An 18,365-nucleotide genomic window follows, 5' to 3' on the forward strand; every position below is an offset into this window, starting at 1 on the left:
ACGAAACTGAGAATATAATTATTTCTATTTGTATGGAATGCATGAATTTCTTTCGACTTATCAGTAATTGAAGTTGAACATTCGATAGACCGACACGCGACTAAACTCACAATGGTGTAACGATGGCTTCTAAAGATAACATTCTAGGTTCTAGATTTAGCTAACTACACTGCTTTTTACTTTAGCCTCGACGGCATTTTGGGGGAATCATCCCTTTAATTAAGTCTCCAGGGAAAAAGCTTTTCTACGATTTCGTGCGACGGAAACTGGGAGAAAATGCGAATTCTTAATAAAGAAACTAATTCTATTTTTATCATTTGATTCTTTTTTTCCAAATTTATCTTAATCTTGTTATTTTCTTTTCCAACATTTATATTTACACATATATATATATATATATATATATATATATATATATATAGATTTTATTATTTTAACTTTAATTTAATAAAAAAAAATATTCTCGAGAAAAGGTAGAGATTAATGCAATCAGTCTTATTATGTCTATACAAACATTAGATATATTTTTTGTTAATTATAATTTAATGTTAATTACAATTAATTGTAATTAATTACAATTAATTGCAATTAAAAGAAAGAGAATTTTATAAATAAATTCAGACTTATATTTCAATCTATTATAAGATACGTTTACCAAATATCAAATAGTGACATAATTGTAATGTCAAAGTCAATTTCACGATGCCTCGATCCAATTTGCACGAACTAGCAAATAATCGCGTGTTTTGCTAAATGAGAGAGAGAAAGGCAAATTCTAGACGTGTATATTCATCTAGAATGTAGAGATAATACTATATATACAGTAGATGAGCACGAAGACGGACAATAGGCAATTAGCATATCCTCTCAACGTGATGTTTGCGCGCGTGTATACACGCGCGTTATTATCGTTGTTCTTTGACGAAATATTTACCAAACTATCTCCGCATTATGATATAACACGTGATGATATGTAACGCGCAAAATCATGCCCTTTGAATTTAAAGCACGAACGATATAAGAGCGAACGAGACACGACGAGATTGCATCGGTCCCATGTGCGTTTCTACCATCGTATTCACGCGAATGCTTCTATATGCTGTAACTATACCACGAAATGAGGTTCCATCTCGGATCGTTCTGAAATATTATCGGCCGTAGACTAACTATGAAAGACGTCTTCCCTAATATCGCGCGATATCGCGGGAAAGCGAGTTTCGTTGAACAAAATGCGCCTCGTACTGTGATTCGCGCACAATCACCTCGGTGCATAAGATGAAAATGTGAAAACGTCAACTATAATTTGGTCGCTTTTGTAACGAAAAAATTGCGAGACATTTACGGACTATCGCAAACGAACGAGAGCCGCGCATACAATATTCCACAGTAAATAGTATTTCCAAATGTACAAAATAAAATAAAATGTATATAATGACAGTAATCGGACTAAATTTACATATGTAAAGAGGAATTTATATTGCTGGAGAGCGAAAACGTAGCCTGTAAAGAATTACGTTCCATATTATGTTTTAAAAAAGCAGAACATTCCAGCTGTAAATTAAACAATAAAAGTAGCATTATGTACTTATATTTAGAAAGAAACTGCTCCGTGAATTTCAACTTTTACTCTCAGATGTCAGTGATGCGAATAGATTGCGTTCTTCTCGACTTTAGTAATCCTCTTATATCCTCTTTCCTGTTTTGCAAGCAGTATCTTGTTAAGAGAAAAAGTTTAAAGTTAAAATACAAAATTTAATTATTTCTTGTATATATATATATATATATATATATATATATATATATATATATATAATGAATTTTCCAAAGAAGTACGTTTATCGTATTTTTCATTATGTTTTGGAGATAAATGGATTGCTCTCATAGTATGTATTATATATTCTTGAAACGATAATATTTTTATAATATTCATCAGCGAATCGAAATATTTTTCGTAATTAAATCAGTATCAAGCACAAACTCGTTTAATTGTTTAATTCTTTTAATTCCACAATCTGATATATTTTTTCCTCGATTATAAATTTCAAAGTAAATAAATTCCAAAATTTCTGTTTACTAATTATCCCGCAGCGCTGCAAATTATTTTCAATAAATGTGATATAAAAGCAGAACAATTAAACGGTTACAAAAACCTGCCAGAAACGCCACGCGATAAACGTCGCACGATTCTTCCTTAAAAACTGCGCGTTTCCGCGGGGTGCTATGGTCAAAGTCAAAAGGCGGAAGGACCACAGACTCGGATGAAGGTAGATTAAACATTTTTGAGTCGCGCCATTAAGCTCGGTAATAACGAATTTTACTACTCCGGAGCACTACTCCCCAACCTCCTGGACTTCCGCGCGCCAAGTTAATTACTTTCTCGCTCTGAGGACTTTAACCTCTCTTCTCATTTGTTTGAATATCCCGAGCCGACCTGCCGAGACGCGCGCGGATGCGTCTTCTTCGCTCCTCCTTGCCTTCATTGCGTTTACCTTCTTACCCTGTGATATTACCGCCTTTATTAGTCTTTAGCTCGAACAGGTCCTCGAGCACTTTTTGAACTTCGAAGCTTCTGCCTCCTCAGTTTCACGATGTCAAATACACTTAAGCCAAGTATTAACACGTCCAACCCATGTTGCTCAGCGTTAACTTACACATCGGATACAACTTACCCGCTATATTCTTTCACACAAAGTATATAAGGGTACTAATGTACCTCAACTTTCAAGTACATTTTGATAAAAAATGCAACATTGCGTTTTGAAATTAACAATATAATTATATGTATACATATATATATATACATTTATTTAAATATATAATTTTTTAAGACAGCATTATAACTCTTTTTTTTTATGCTTAATATTTCGTCAGAAGTTAATCTAATTAAATATTTTTACGTTTTCATTTTCATTCAAAGAGTATTCTTTTTTCCAACTCTCTGAATATTTTCTGAATCTTTAATATTTTCTTATCAATAACTATAATTAATATGAAGCATATAAAGTAAACAGGTCAATGTTTGCGCCGTCTTTATTTAGAGATTCACCATATTTACAAGATATCTTGCATGATCTGAATATTTATTAGATTAGAACTCGAGCAAATTCTCTAACAGTTCTCAAAATTCGAAGTTTGTAGTTTGCGTTCTCAATTTCAAACTTCAAATAAACATATTTCCATCAAGTGCCAAGAAGTTCCGTTACCTAGCGATATTTTTGCATCAACATGCAGTAACATTGAAATTATTAATTTTTTAATTAATATAAATTAATCTTTTTAATTTTATTTACAAAATAATAATAATAATGACATTTTCATATGAAGAAAATGTTTCATATAACAAAATTTCTATACATAATTTTTAGCGCCACTTTAAATAATAATTAAGATATATTTTGTGCTCAATTTACACTTCTCTTATGCTTTCCAATTTATTCGGTATTGAGATGCAACTAATCACAAAGTTCACTAACTACAAATATATCAGAAATATACATATATACATATAAATTATAAAAAAAAGAATATATTTAAAAAATATTTGAATTAATAAAGAGATTTTTATGTTTTTTGTTCCAATATTCTACTAAACCAAGGATCTGGATTTATAAAAAATAAATAACGGTCTGTCAAGCAGTAAGATTTATCGCCGACAATTATGGACCGGTGTATATCACTGAAACCTTAATTCAGATGTTGACGAGAGAAAAAATCTAGAGAGTTTTGGACCGTCGCATGTCGTTTATTAATTACAGGAATCCGCTCCATGCCTACGACGAAGTGACGCAGCGAAAGAATTCAGGACGAACTGCGTGATTGGCGAATAAATCGGCAGATTAAGCGAGGAAATTCTCCCGGCGGCGACAGGACGAAAGAGAAACGACGGGGTGGGTGTCGATGGTGGGGAGGATTGTCGGAGGAAGGGCGGAGGGCTAGGTGGCGAGAGGGTGGAAAGCTCAGCCTGCGGGCCACGAGGCAATATTTTCACTTTGCCCTCATCATTCTCTTCTCTTTTTCTTCTGCCTCTCTTTCTTGCTTGCTCTTTTTCCTCCCCTTCCCTTCTCGTCCACGTATCCCCTTTCTCTCCCCATCCCGCGTTCGCGCTCTTCTTCGTCCCAATCGGAAGCTGCACGCCAAATGAAAATCTATCGATCGCCGTGCCCTGTAGGCGGATTTAATTTAATTTGCCACAGTGTTGTCGCCGAGACTACCAAGGGGAGAGACAGTCAGTGGACGCTGTTGCTCGTTAAGCCGACCGCATCCAAGCACTTTTATATTCCCTCGCGGAGGCTGGCTGATGCGCGACTTCTAAGAGCTCGCGGGCGTGCCATTAGTTGCGCAAAGCAATAATCGAAAATTAAAAGGGCAACAATCTAAAGACCGTCGAGAGCCAATTTGTCGCAACCCTCTTTCGCATCTCCCGACGGATTAATTAACCACACGTAAGAAGTTAATAGCGCTATAGACAAAAATAAACATTAAAGTTTAACCGAACATCCATGGTTCCTTTTCGCATAAAAATATTACATATCGCATTACATTTTATATTATAATCTGCAAATATTACACTATTTGTATTTTGCAAAAGATTAAATAAATTTTATAATTGTTACTATGATATCAATCGTATTGTTTGCTATTAAATCAATTTTACGCTTTCTTATTCCACCGTAATTAGCCGTTTATTAATTTTTAAAGAACAAAATGAGAAATGGCAAAGTATAAAAAATATATATATATATATATATATATATATATATATATATATGTATATTAGATTTTACTGGCATCTTTTATTTATCTAATAAACTTTAACTTTATTGTGCTGTAACACGTAATCATAGATTTCTATATATATATATATATATATATATATATATATATATATATATATATATATATACATATATACTTAAATATGTACATAAAAGTCTGTGTACGTAATTCTAAGTAAAATCTAATAAATAAAATAACAGATCAAATTAATAATGTATTTTCTGCTGCATTTCCGGTATTTTCCATTAGATTGTTTTTTGTGTTACGACTCTGCCTTATTATTTCAAACTGCACTAAAGTTATCTCGCTCATTCAAAAATAATAAACCGTGAACTGTAAGTCTTTTCTCACAAATTGAAGCATGCAATTTCAATCTATCGATGAATATTTTATATTCACATAAGCTCTAATTCAAGAGATAATAATAAATATTAAATATATATTGTACTTTTCTATTATAATGTCTATTTTATCGTTATTCTTTCGCTAACAGAAATACAGACTTTCATATTCAATAGCTGAAGAAATTCCGCACAGTAAATGAAATAGTAAAAAGATTTTAGAATCTGCCTATAGAATAAAATCACCTAAAGCAACCACGTTGTACGCGACTACGATATTCAAATAAAACGTATGCGAGGCCAAATGTAGAGCAACTGAAACTTCGTATGCACGTTTCGAAAAGTTTACGGCGGAAGAGAGTTGTTTGGCCGTGAGAAAAACTTAGAGTTTTAGTCATCTTTTTGTGTCGTTACCGCGAAACACTTTGACGGAACGAGAAAAAAATTCGATGCGCCTGCAGCCGCACATAACTTTACGAAATATGTTTGAAATTCTCACGCAAGAGTTTCAACAGATATATATTCGATGATGAAATACATCATTGATGAAAAGCGCAGTTTTAACTATCAATGATTGATTGAAGAAAAAGTTTCTTATTATGTGCTAAAAAAATTGCTTCTAAAGTAATTTTTTTCATTTATACTTCTTTTATATATAATGAGCTTTGTAATCTCGTTTAGATCCAATAATAATATTCACAAAGTATATTTCGCCAATATATACACTACCCCTGACATAATGGATGCTAATAAACTATGGCATAATTAATCGCCTTGAGAAGTATCTAATTACAAAGAATATTGTTATTATAATAAAGCGGAATTAAGAAAAAAGATCAATTTCTGATATAAGCCATCTCTAAACTCAACTTCCATGCATTCTCCATGGCGTTAAGTATTGATTATGTGTATATTCGCATGTTCCTCCAATATGACATGAAAGCATCACGTATAATCATCTGTAAAATCATATTTTTTGAACATGAACGATAAACTATATAATGAAAAATAAACTATATATGTATATATGTATAATTTCATAGAATATATTTTACAGTAGCAGTTCTTCTGAAAACTTCATTGGACTTGGAAAGGTGAGAACAGTTTTCGCCATATTCGTCTTAGTTATGCAACAGGGATGTCGTGGTTACAGCCACAAAATGGAAAACCACCTGTAAAACTATTTCTTCGGGCGTAACATGCCGCGTGACGTCAGCGGCTGGAAACCGAGCGAGTTCCCCCGTGTATTACGTATTTACCGAACATCTTCTAGCTTCCACCTCGGTTACCGCTTCTTCCTGCCGGTTTCTGCGGTTCCTTCCAGCTCCTTTCCCGACGTTATACAGAAAAGGAGGCTGACCTTTTTCATAGCATAATCGAAGCCTCTCGTACAAGATATAAGCGTGTTACAAAACGATTCACGCGTCTATCGCAAATATACTGCAAACTTACGATATAGATGTTTTTTTTTCGTAAAAAACCATCTTTCGTCGCAATGTGAAACTGCTTTGTACGCAAACGAGAAGTTTTGTTAAATCTTAGTATTGTTATCTGATTATTATCTAATTTTCTAGTTTCTTTTTCTATTCTATATACAATTAAGAAAATACTTGCTTCTTCCTATCTTAATTTGTTCCTAACAATATATAGTACGATATTTTTTTATTATATATACATCCCATGTTTGGAGAAAAATCGCACAGCCCTAGAGTTCTGTGAAGCACAGTTTGAGAATTGCATGCTGTGGATATGATGGACTTTTAAATTACATGTTGCATGATCCGTCAAGTTGTTTGAGGCAAGTTGTACCAAGAATTTATGCATGTCGTGCGCAATTGCGCTTGCATGCAACACTTTATTATTTTTATTAATATATAATTGAATTAGAAAAAGCAAGTAACACAGAAAGAACTTCTATCTGTATTACTTATTGTTAACAAAGATTATTTTTTTGTGATTTGTCCGATAAGCTCTATTAAAAATAACGAAAAATTCTATCAAATAAAAAACAGATCTAATTATCACCATTTTAAATGTCACGTATTATGAATTTTGCCTTTCTTAAGATTTATTAAAGATCGGATTATTCTATCATTTCTAGCTATCATTCATAGCTTTAATTTCCATCGATAAAAAACAATGTAAAGAATGTGGCGCATCTATTGTTGCGTATACTTTTACTCTCGAATTTATTTCAGTTCGACCTTTAATATTTTATCAATAACTTAACCAACTTTTTCTACATAACGAATAAAGAGAAAACGCCAGCGATTGCCGATGTTGATCGGCCGAATCGCTCGAATTCCGCATCGCTTCACTCTTGCCGCGATAGCTGCATGACCATTATCAAAAGCATCGCGCATGGTACCTGTACCGAAAAATGGACAGAAAAAATGGCGCGAGGAGGGAAAAAAAAAAGCTACGGTCGACCGGAAAACGCCGATGCTTAGAGAAGGACGGGAAACAAAACGCGCTTCGCAAAATCACGCGTATATATCTCGTGTACGATAGCGCACGTGATCATTGGCAGACTTTCACGTGTTTGTATACATAGAGCGAGCTAGCATAAGAGCATGGATCGTATGTGCTGCGATGGCCAGAAACGGACAACAAAAGGGAGAGAAAGAGGGGAAAACAGTCGGCAGAAACAGGGTGCTACGGGAATTCCATTGCCGGGGGTTTCGTTAAATGCTCGCTTAACGAATCCGTCGGCTGGCACGGCGTTTGACGCGGTTGTTGTTCTCACTGCAAGCGAACAATTGCCCAAGTCCTCCGTAAAAACCATGCAGAGCAAAAAAAAAAAAAGAACGGTTTTACAGTGCAACGAAGAACGGGTAACGGCCGGTACTGGCAGGTGTGACAAGGACGACAGAGGGACATGAGGGACAAGAGAAAAAGAGAGAGGGAGAGAAAGAGAAGAAAAAAAGAGAGAGAGAGAGAGAGAGAGAGAGAGCATCGAAAAACAGAATGATAAATCGCAGTGAGCGCGCGGTCTCCCTAGGTTTAGAGCGCAAAATTCAACAATGCCGGAAAATAAAGAGCCTCCGGTGAGCGGGGCGTCGAGGCATTCTTCCTGGCGTTTATCCATTTTTGAGGGAAGTGAGTGAAATGAAAATAAAGGGAACAGAAAAATTGCGATGGATAGAGAGGAGAGAGGAAAGATGGATAGTGATGCTCCGTTCAGTTATCTGATTCACGAACGATTGAAGATGCGATTCTTTCTAACACATTCTCTTATGTATATAATCAATTTTATCACTCGCGCACAGAAACTTTTAAATTGAATTTCCAGGATCTTTAGTGTGTATTCCGACGTACGTTATATCAAAACAATCATGTGGCAATTAAATATACTTTTATCGCTTTTCATAAATTATACAATGCAACAGTGTGTAATTCTTTAATTAATGTTTTGTTGCAAGTCATAATATATAATTATCCGACAAAGATACATAATAATGCAATATGGATGGTAGTTATTATGATCATTGTGAGAAACGGGGAAGAAAGAGCGAAAACAGAAGTGCTTCATGAAGCTTATCCAACTAATCGCCGCCTGCATATATATTTCGCTCCCTCTTTCATGTCTTCTCTTTCAACCCTTCGGCTTTCACCTTAATGTTGTACGAAGAAAAGCTGCGACACGCCCTTACTCTCAGACCCTCTTTCTCTATTTCGCGTCTCTGCCAGAATCATCATTAAAATTCGTAACTATTGAAAAACGCGCCGTGAAAAATATTAATTCTCGAAATTTTTTTTTTTTATATCTTGCATTTCGTGTATAACAACTTGTAGATTTAAAACGAACGAAACTGTTGAAGAGGATTTGGAAGAGTTTTAATTTTCAGTCCCGCCGACAGCGCGGCCTTGCTTTAAGGGAAATTTATCGTCCCGCTTTCCACTTCCCTCCTTTGCCTTCAGTAAGCTACGCGAATGCGATTAACTCTGGCGAAGATAAACTCTACAGCCTGTAAGATCTGGTTTTATTAAACTCTTTACACGCGGGCTTGGTCATTCATTTGTTATTTGCATTATGTCTGTAAAAGGTATAATTTCAGATAGAAAGTGTATTAATCAAATCCTTTATTAATTATAAAATAATTAATAAAATGTTTATGTATTGATTAGTCAAGAGAAAAATGATACTCTTCTTTTTTTTATATCCATTATTTTTCCATTATTTCACCAATAAAAAAGCGTTATTATTATTAATTTTACAAGAGCTATAAGAATAAAATTAAGTATAAACTTTTAAATAAGAATCAGAAAAATTAACAGAACAGAAATTGTTATAAAAATTAACAATAAATTTCTTATTTCAAATATTATTTGCGAAATTTACGCATTTTCAATTAAGTTGGATACACACTCCCACATAGATAATACATTTATATACCTTCGCTATCAGTCTACTATTAATATTTCAATTTCATATTCATGAGGTATATATATATATATATATATATATATATATATATATATATATATATATATATATATGAGATAAGGCTTGGTATAACGTTTGACATCGAATATAACAACGGCCATCAACACTGACGAGCGTGCTGTATAGAGTTGCAAATGTGGAGGACTGCTATTTGTCTTCATTCAGTCCCATGTGGCATGAAGGGTGGCGACCCCTCATTATCACCTCGCCATATCCATCCTGATTAGACCTAAACATGCAGTAAACTCTCTAGGTGCGTTGCCAACCTCTCAAGCGATATATTGACCAAGAAATATTTGCTAAAAGAATTTGATATAATTTCATGAGATAACGACAGAAATAAAGAAAGAAAATTAAAAGTTAAAAGTAATTTGAAATAAGAAATTTATTGTTAATTTTTATTCATAACAGCTATTTCTGTTCTGTTATTAATTTTTTTGATTATTTAAAAGGTCAAAGCTTTTATTTTATTCTTACAGCTCTTGTAAGCACAATATTTTTAATTTAATTGTAGTACTACTTCTGTATCATTATTATTGACTTGCTTATGTATTAATATTTTAAATATTCCAATTCGCTATATTCTCTTTTTTATTAAAGTATTTTTTTGTTTTATTAAAATATTTTATGTTACACTCTGTTAAATAATTACATAATTATTTCATAGGAAAACACAAAAAATTTGATTGTGATTTATTCTGTCGGATGGAAAACTATTGCTCGTGAGATTATCGTAAAATCGTGAAATCATTTGTAATAAATTGTCGGATATAAACGGCGCAATACCCTACAACTGGAGCCCAATTTGCGTCCGACTACGATCGAGTATTAACGAGAGATTCCAAGGTGCGGGTTCTTTCCCACTATAATTTTCCTCAGAAACGATTTCATCATTCCAACGTTGACCTTAATCGAGACGTCGAAACTCGTTTGATGCTCGGCAAAATATTAAAGATTTTCTTTGATAGAGCGTTTCCTAGGAAGATTTTCAAAATCCGACTTGCAACTTTTTCGCTATTGGATAAGGAAACACTAATGATTATCACTTTTACATGTGAATATATTCATAAACTTCTCTGCGTCACTCATGCTAAAAATAAAGAGCAATACTGCCGGCCGTTTATAAAGCTTGCATATCGTGATGTGAAATGTAAATCGCAAAGCGCATCGAACATCTCCGAAAAATTCCGTCTAAATAAGAGACTGCAATTTAGTCTTGAATAGGGCAGGCAGAAATACTCATCAGCTTCGCCGTAATTTCATATTTCAGCGCGTGATCCGCCTTCTCACTGCGATAACTACCCTCCCCTCGTCAAGACGCAGCACGCGAGAATACACGAGGCAACCCATCCTTCTCCCTTTTTTCTTCTTCGCCCTTCGTTCCTTCTATTACGATGGCCCGCGTCCAATTAAGGAGGCGCCGCCAGGTCCCGATATATAAGTACAAACGTATCGTACATGCTCGCCCGTTGTGGCATACCTTGCAAGAAAGTTCTAACAATATCTCTGTTCGCGGCCGTGGCGGAACTTCAGTTCCCCAGTTAAACCGAGGGGATGTTTCGCGGATTCTAACTCCTACATTCGAATACCCGGGAGCCCGTTTAAAGTTTCAGAATTTTAGCGAAATACGCGATGCCCGGCAGACAAATTACGATAAATTTTCTACAAGTAGTATTGGACAAATGTATCCGCGAGAACGTCGCGTTGTAAATTTGCTAATTTGTAATTATAAATACATACTTTACTACTATTTCAAATTGTAATAGACAAAATAATGAATTTTTTATTCTGTTCTAATTTTTCTATTCTGTTAGCTAAACAAAAAATTTTGGCTTTTAGAATACTTTTAATAATCTATTTTTTTCATAATTTAAAACTTTCTATGCCTTATAACAAGATATATATTAACGCAAATGTGCTTTATGATGATTGATAAAATAATAACGATATCGGTATAAAGCGATCGCCGTCCTCGTCGTTGTGGCGCGGCAAATTATGATGAATTCCCATAGATTACATAAGCGCAAAGACTGAGAATTACCACAAGAGAGAGCCTGCATGCTACGACGAGAAGCACAGCTGCATAGCCATCGGCTAACTGCTGTATAAAGTTCTCACAAACAGTATATCACGCGCCCGTAGTTACCGCCACAAAGTTCCGAGGAAGGAACAGAATTCCATCATTCCCTGGAAACGTGCTTCGATGAAATCACAGCGAATCAATCCCTATGCTAGCACATCTACTGTTGGACCCGGCCGTTTGTTACAAGTTTCTTGTAATTATATGTAATTGCGGCATCCTTAGTCAACGTGACAGTTTGACCATCCTAGTATGGAATAATGCGAATGTATGGTACAGCATACGATTTCCTGTCAGAGATCTGAGTAATATTCCAACAACAACGACAAAGTTGTTGTTTGTGAAACAAGTGTATACGTAAGTACGTAATAAATATTCCTAAATTATTCTTAAACTTTGCGCGGAAATAAAACGAATCTTTATTCTATGTCAAGGGATAGAGATAGCGCTATCATTCCAGCCACAACATTCACAGAGGAATTATGATTTTAAACATCGGTTCATCACACTAAAACTAAGCAATCTCTGTAACGTCTTGCTCGTCGCTAAAGTCACGTCCTGACGCGCGAATCTGCGCAATTGCTTCCCTTATCGTGACACCTCAATTACGGTTTTTACGAGCGAGATTTTAATAGAAAATTTTAACGACGTCGGCACTTAATCTCGCGCAACTGTACGCCGTGCGCTGGGAAACATTCATCACCTCTAAACCGGGAGGATGATGTACACCATTATTAAATACGGAAGGTTCGGGCGATGGAGTTTTTCGGCGGTCCACTAACGTCGTTCCGCCGGACTGCCTCACGTCATTAGCCGTTTTTCGCTCCTCGGCGGAAACTCATTTCGCCTCTTGCCCTCGGACCGTTGATTTTGACACGCTTACGGGGCCGTCCGGCTATCTCTCGATGAAAACCCCCGTCCGATGCATCGTGCATCGTGCATTCCGCCCGAAAAACCGATAAGCAGGAAACGAACGCTGCGCCAGATCGATTTGGTTATAGACTCGCGCTACCTTTTTTCTGCCAACTGCCCACGGAAATTCGTCTTTAGCCAATAACTGCTGCTGTGACATCATTTGATAGACAATACACGAATGGACAAAAATATTATTGATCTTGCCGGAGGCATAATTTAATATGTTGTATCGTCTGCATCGAAGCGCGCGCGATATTGAAATTGCAGGAAAACAGAAGTTAATATTATATGTATCTGCTTCCGTACGAATTGAATTGCAAAAACAATTCAGAATCTATAAAATTCATAAAACCAATCACGATGCATATTTATCGGCAAAACATTTATCGGTAGTACATCGATAAAAATTTGTTAACTGTAACAGCGCGATTTTAAATAACACACCATAATACGATCGAGTTATTGGATTGCAACTAACTCGAGAGTTTGGTATACCAATCTATCTTTTCTAAAGAAGCTTTCTTCTTTCTAACGATCATCGTAAATACGATTAATTAATAATTGACATTAGCTGCCAGGAAATATTTAATATCGAAAGGTAACAGGTAGATATCGCTTAAAACATAGGGATGTAAGGGTCGCTGCACGGAAAACTCGTTAACTCGAGGTTGGATTGAGTTATTGGGGTTCATTGGACCATCCAGGCGCGCTACCCACAATCCAGGTTGTGCGCGCGCTGGAATGTGCGGGATCTTCGCTACATGTGTGCCACACACGCGACAGGCACGCGTACGCATACTTACGCGTACCGCACGAGAGAGGATGGTGAACCTCGCTGCGCGGACTCACCAGTTTAATATACTCACCAACGGAGAAGACTACAGAGTGCATGTTAATAAACTAGGCGGATGTCAGTGATGTAACGTACCCGCTCGTATAACCGCTCATACAGATTTTCAACTAAACGAACTGAAACCGACCAAGAGAGAGAGAGCGCGTATGTGAGCGTATCGGTATCTTTCCGCTTGAGTACGAATTGCATATTTCAATTCACTTTCGCGTCAACCAAATTGCAATCTCGATAATGTCGTCCAATCTATATTAAATGATTTTTAAATTCAGGACATCGCTTACAGAAAATAATTCTTGTAAAAAAGCGGTGAATAGACAAATTGAAAATTTCATCATTTATCTGATAATCTTCTTTGTGAGATTATTCTGTAAAAAACGAAAATTCAATCTATAGAGAATGTACTAAAGAAATTTTAGAGAGAGACTTATCTGCTATTATGCGACAAGAGGGATTAATTCGGTGAATATATTTATGTATCGCAAAGTAAGGCTCGCATATACGACTTAAGCCGCTTATCTTCTATCAGCGCACGATGGACGATCCTAATAACGCACCATTATCGACAGGTATTTAAAGGAAAAATAAGATAATTATATGCACAAATAGATTTTAAGAAATTTTTAAATAAGTGTTTTTATAAAATATTAAAGCTCCTTGCTTTATATTTTTTTTTTTTAAATAAATATATACATATGTATAAAGATAATTTTAAATAAAGATTTAATTTAATCCTAGTGTATACTGGTGCTATAATAAAATATTATCAAACGTTAAAAACAATGTGAACTTATTCAGAAAGCATCGGAAACGCGGCATCGTCTCATATTCTACACGAAAAAGAGATTACACAGTGTTCGACGCGGCAACTCTCGAAAAAAGCCAGGACGTCATGTCGGACTAGTAGAGTGGAATTACGTGCCGCTCGTACGTGAAACGAGCCTGTAACTCGATCGTAAATGAGACGAGGTTGGAATGCTGGTCGAGCACGAGATAGCCACGTTCGGCCGGCAGGAAGAGACTTGAAGGAAGAGATCTCGATGATCGGTATGGCAACGCGATATACACCGAGTATCCTGTAGGGACACAGGTGAACGAAGCTCGTAATCCCATGAAACTAGTTCAACGACGATCGAGATGATCGCTAAATCGTTATTTCGTCAACCATTTTCCGTCATCCATCGTATCGACACTAAAGTATAAATGATATGTGCAATGGTGCTCTAGATAATAATGGCTTTAAGTCTAAACATTTGACAACTAAATAGAATTTATAAATATAAAGATTCTTCATAAATAAAAATTCAAAAAATTTCGACTCTAACAAAAATTAATTATAATTGTTAAATTATTATTTTTGCGTTTAATATATGCAAATGTTTATAACATAATATTTGAATATTATTGTGTATTCTGTTTTCAAGCACAATTCGCACAATAATATGGCCGCTTAAAAGCTCGATGTATAGAAAAATTGAATGAAGAAGATGTGTTCATTTTTTCGATAGATCATTCTTCAAGACTTCTCATTTTAACGGGTCGTCTTCCAAGACGATTAGCGATGTTCTCGAGTTAAAAAGAATTTCATATAGACAACGCTGAAAGCTTCTTATCCTGAACAAATCCGCGAAGAACCGTCGGCAATGTCTCCGAGAATCCGCTCAGATCCGAGAGCAATTTCTCGGCAACCAGAGATCTTGCCGTTGCGCTATATCTCGCAAGTTTCATTACTTTGCGTCTTACGGGTGTGATTAGATCTTATATATATCTTACATTTTCCCAGTTACAATCCTTCTTATCTACCGCGAGCCGACAGCTAATTTCTATCGCGAGAAGCTGTGCAATAAATTTTAAATAAAATATCTATTTTCTGACGCTTGTATTTTCGTGACCGTCGCGGTAAGTATGAATCGTCACACAAAGAATATGTTGATGAATAGCTCGATAGAAAATACTTTCAGCAAGGCACGGATAAAGTCACTTAAGATCCTTAAGCAACATTACTTTATATACTTAACATATATTTTATCCCGCATAAAAAAGAAAGACAGTTCGGTGACGCGTTCAATGCAATGTCGCAGAGAAACTATCATCGAGAACTGCTATTCGCGGGGGTGTTGGGTAAGCACGACGCGCCATAAATAGAATGTGAGAGCGTGGAGTGTCTCTCTAGTGATGCTGCTGCTGTATCCCTGCTGCCCCTGAGTTTCCTTTGACATCGGCAATCACCCTCCGCGCTGCTGCACTTCAATCACCGCTCCATCCTCGCATCGATTGCCTATCTGATTGGAAGGTATCGCAATATGATTTCCCATATGAAATACTCCGTTGCACTTTGCCCTGCATCACGTCAACGCACTTTCGCCGCTATCGTTGATTCTCCTCGCGCGAATGAAAAATCAACGAAGGATCTTTCTTTAATCAATTTTCGTTACTCGACTTTCTAACAATATATCTACTTCTATCTCTTTGAGCTCTGCATCTTTTGTTCTAAAGAATTTTTATTGCTGTCATTATAATTTCTGCGTAATATGTCTGATGATAGTTAATAAATTATGTCGGAGATATTTATAATGTATTTCTTTGGGTGACAAATAAATTCACTTCTATAAAAGAAAAAGAAAAAATAATTTTGGACAAGACATAATTAAAATTAGCAGTGCAACAAAATTGCAATTTTGACGGTTTCAATTATCTCTTAACATAATAAACTATCATAAAGCATCTTTTATTTTTTGTATTATTCACTATCTGCATTCTATAGTCCATCAAGACATCTTATATAATAGCATTATATAAACTCATTGTTTTGTGACATTTTCTATATAAGTGTAAGCCTACTTATCCAATGAACTCATTTCGCAAATGACTTATACGAATGTCATTCCCAACACGTGACAGGATTAGCGCGGGTTAACGAATGAGTCTGTACGTCGCACGATAACGCTGCATTAAAAATTTAATTAATCGTACGCGTTAATGCAGCGTACTTACGAAGCGCGATCCACGTTTTGCCTTCTAAAATAACGATTAAAATATCTCGTGAAATCCTCGCATTACCGCCTGGCGCAAACTAAACAACACTACTATATTATGTGCTTTATTGGCTAAAATCAACTTCCTTCTAAAACACACATTAACTAGTCAAATATCCGTCTATTTATTTTAGTAGAGTATTACTTTATGAAAAATGTAACAATTTAAAATAAATATTTAAACTTTAGTAAAAATATACACATGCGCAATATACATATTCTATGTATAATAATTATTATTACAACAGACCTTCTATTCTTTACCTTATACACACATGTATGGTAATAATTTCGTATATTATTTAAGCCTTTTAAATGGTTGGTAGAAATAAATAAAGAAATGTAATAAATATTATTATACCTGCAATGTTTTATATTAATTATCTCATAAGTACGTTTTAAATTTTAATGACAAAATTTAAAAGTGATAATTTATTCGTACTAAGAAAAAACTGACTTAAAAGCATTGTCAATAGACAAAGCCGATTGTAATCTGACGAAGAAGTTCTCTAATTATAACATAAATCTAGCTTATCTCATAGCCTTACAACAAGCCAAACTATTCTCGTAGCCCGGAAGCATCAGCAAACTTGTTATTGTTATTAGCCTCTCGAAACCCATCATAATCTTGCACCGATACAATTTTCGAGACGCGTCGGGTAGACACCAGCAATTTTGGTTGCTCGCCTCTGTATTATCGTATGCATTTACTCCGCTATTTTCGGTATATATTAACTGACACTTTGACTGAATACCGTATTCATTGTGCCTCAAGATATTTTGTATCAGATGTGCATTTACTTTGTAAATATGTGCTACACAATTGATTTCAATGATTTTCGTTGAATTTAATAGTAATACTCAAATAATGGCAAAATAATTTAATAATAAAATTAAGTTAAGTTATACATATATAAAAGACACAGAAATGGAAATTTTATTCATTTAAAGAAAACAAGATCTTTACTTGAAAAATGCTTGATTTATACTCATATTTGATGAATTACAATCTATAAAGTATAATGTGTAATGTATATAGAATTTGGTAGCAAATTAATGTATCATATAATAAGCTGCTACCCGGCATTATATTGCAATCCAATCTCTTTCGTATATGATTTGAAAGGCTCGCAATGTAATTTTGAATCCATAAAATATTTGAAGGTAATATTCATTATTCATGTGCACCGTAAAAAGCGCTCGTCAAAAGCACTGAATTTATTATCCTACGTAATTTTAGCATCGAAATTGGACATATGACCATGTTTTATATATCGTGTAAACCGCCAATTGCAATAAAATAGATCTATATAATATCTCTTGTTATTTCGCAATCACTATAATTAAAATAGCGAATTTTTCTATGTTTTTATTATATTCCTATTTTTCATCCTTTTTTTCATATTGTTTTTTTCATGTGTTCTTGTTGCATTGTATCTCACAACCGATATGTCACAAACTGAAAACGTGCTTTTGCGTATCACTATACTTGGAAATGAATCGCACAATCACCGATTGCATGTAAACATTCGGTGGACAGCTTTCCAACGTCGAAATGACGCCTCACATTTTGACTGAATAGACATCGAGATTAAAAAGACTATACAAGCTCTTGTAATGTACAAACATCGGAAACAATTTTATCAAAATGGAATTTCAGACCATCGTAACATAACTGAAAATATATTTTCAGATGTATCCAATATGTCTCTTTGAAACATCAACGAATCTAGCTAGCATCAATTTTATATTAGAGTGGGTCACACAATTGATATGATTTCTAGCACATGTTTTGTTAAAAATTAATAAAAAAAAAAACATCTTTGACAGAACAAGAAAATTAGAACCCATCACAATAGCGTGAATTATCCTGTATATTAGCTGTTCTTTTCCTTATTTTTAATATTCTGTAATGTTTTAT

Source organism: Cataglyphis hispanica, chromosome 18 (genome assembly GCF_021464435.1).
Source record: "Cataglyphis hispanica isolate Lineage 1 chromosome 18, ULB_Chis1_1.0, whole genome shotgun sequence".
Classification (NCBI taxonomy): Eukaryota; Metazoa; Arthropoda; class Insecta; order Hymenoptera; family Formicidae; genus Cataglyphis; species Cataglyphis hispanica.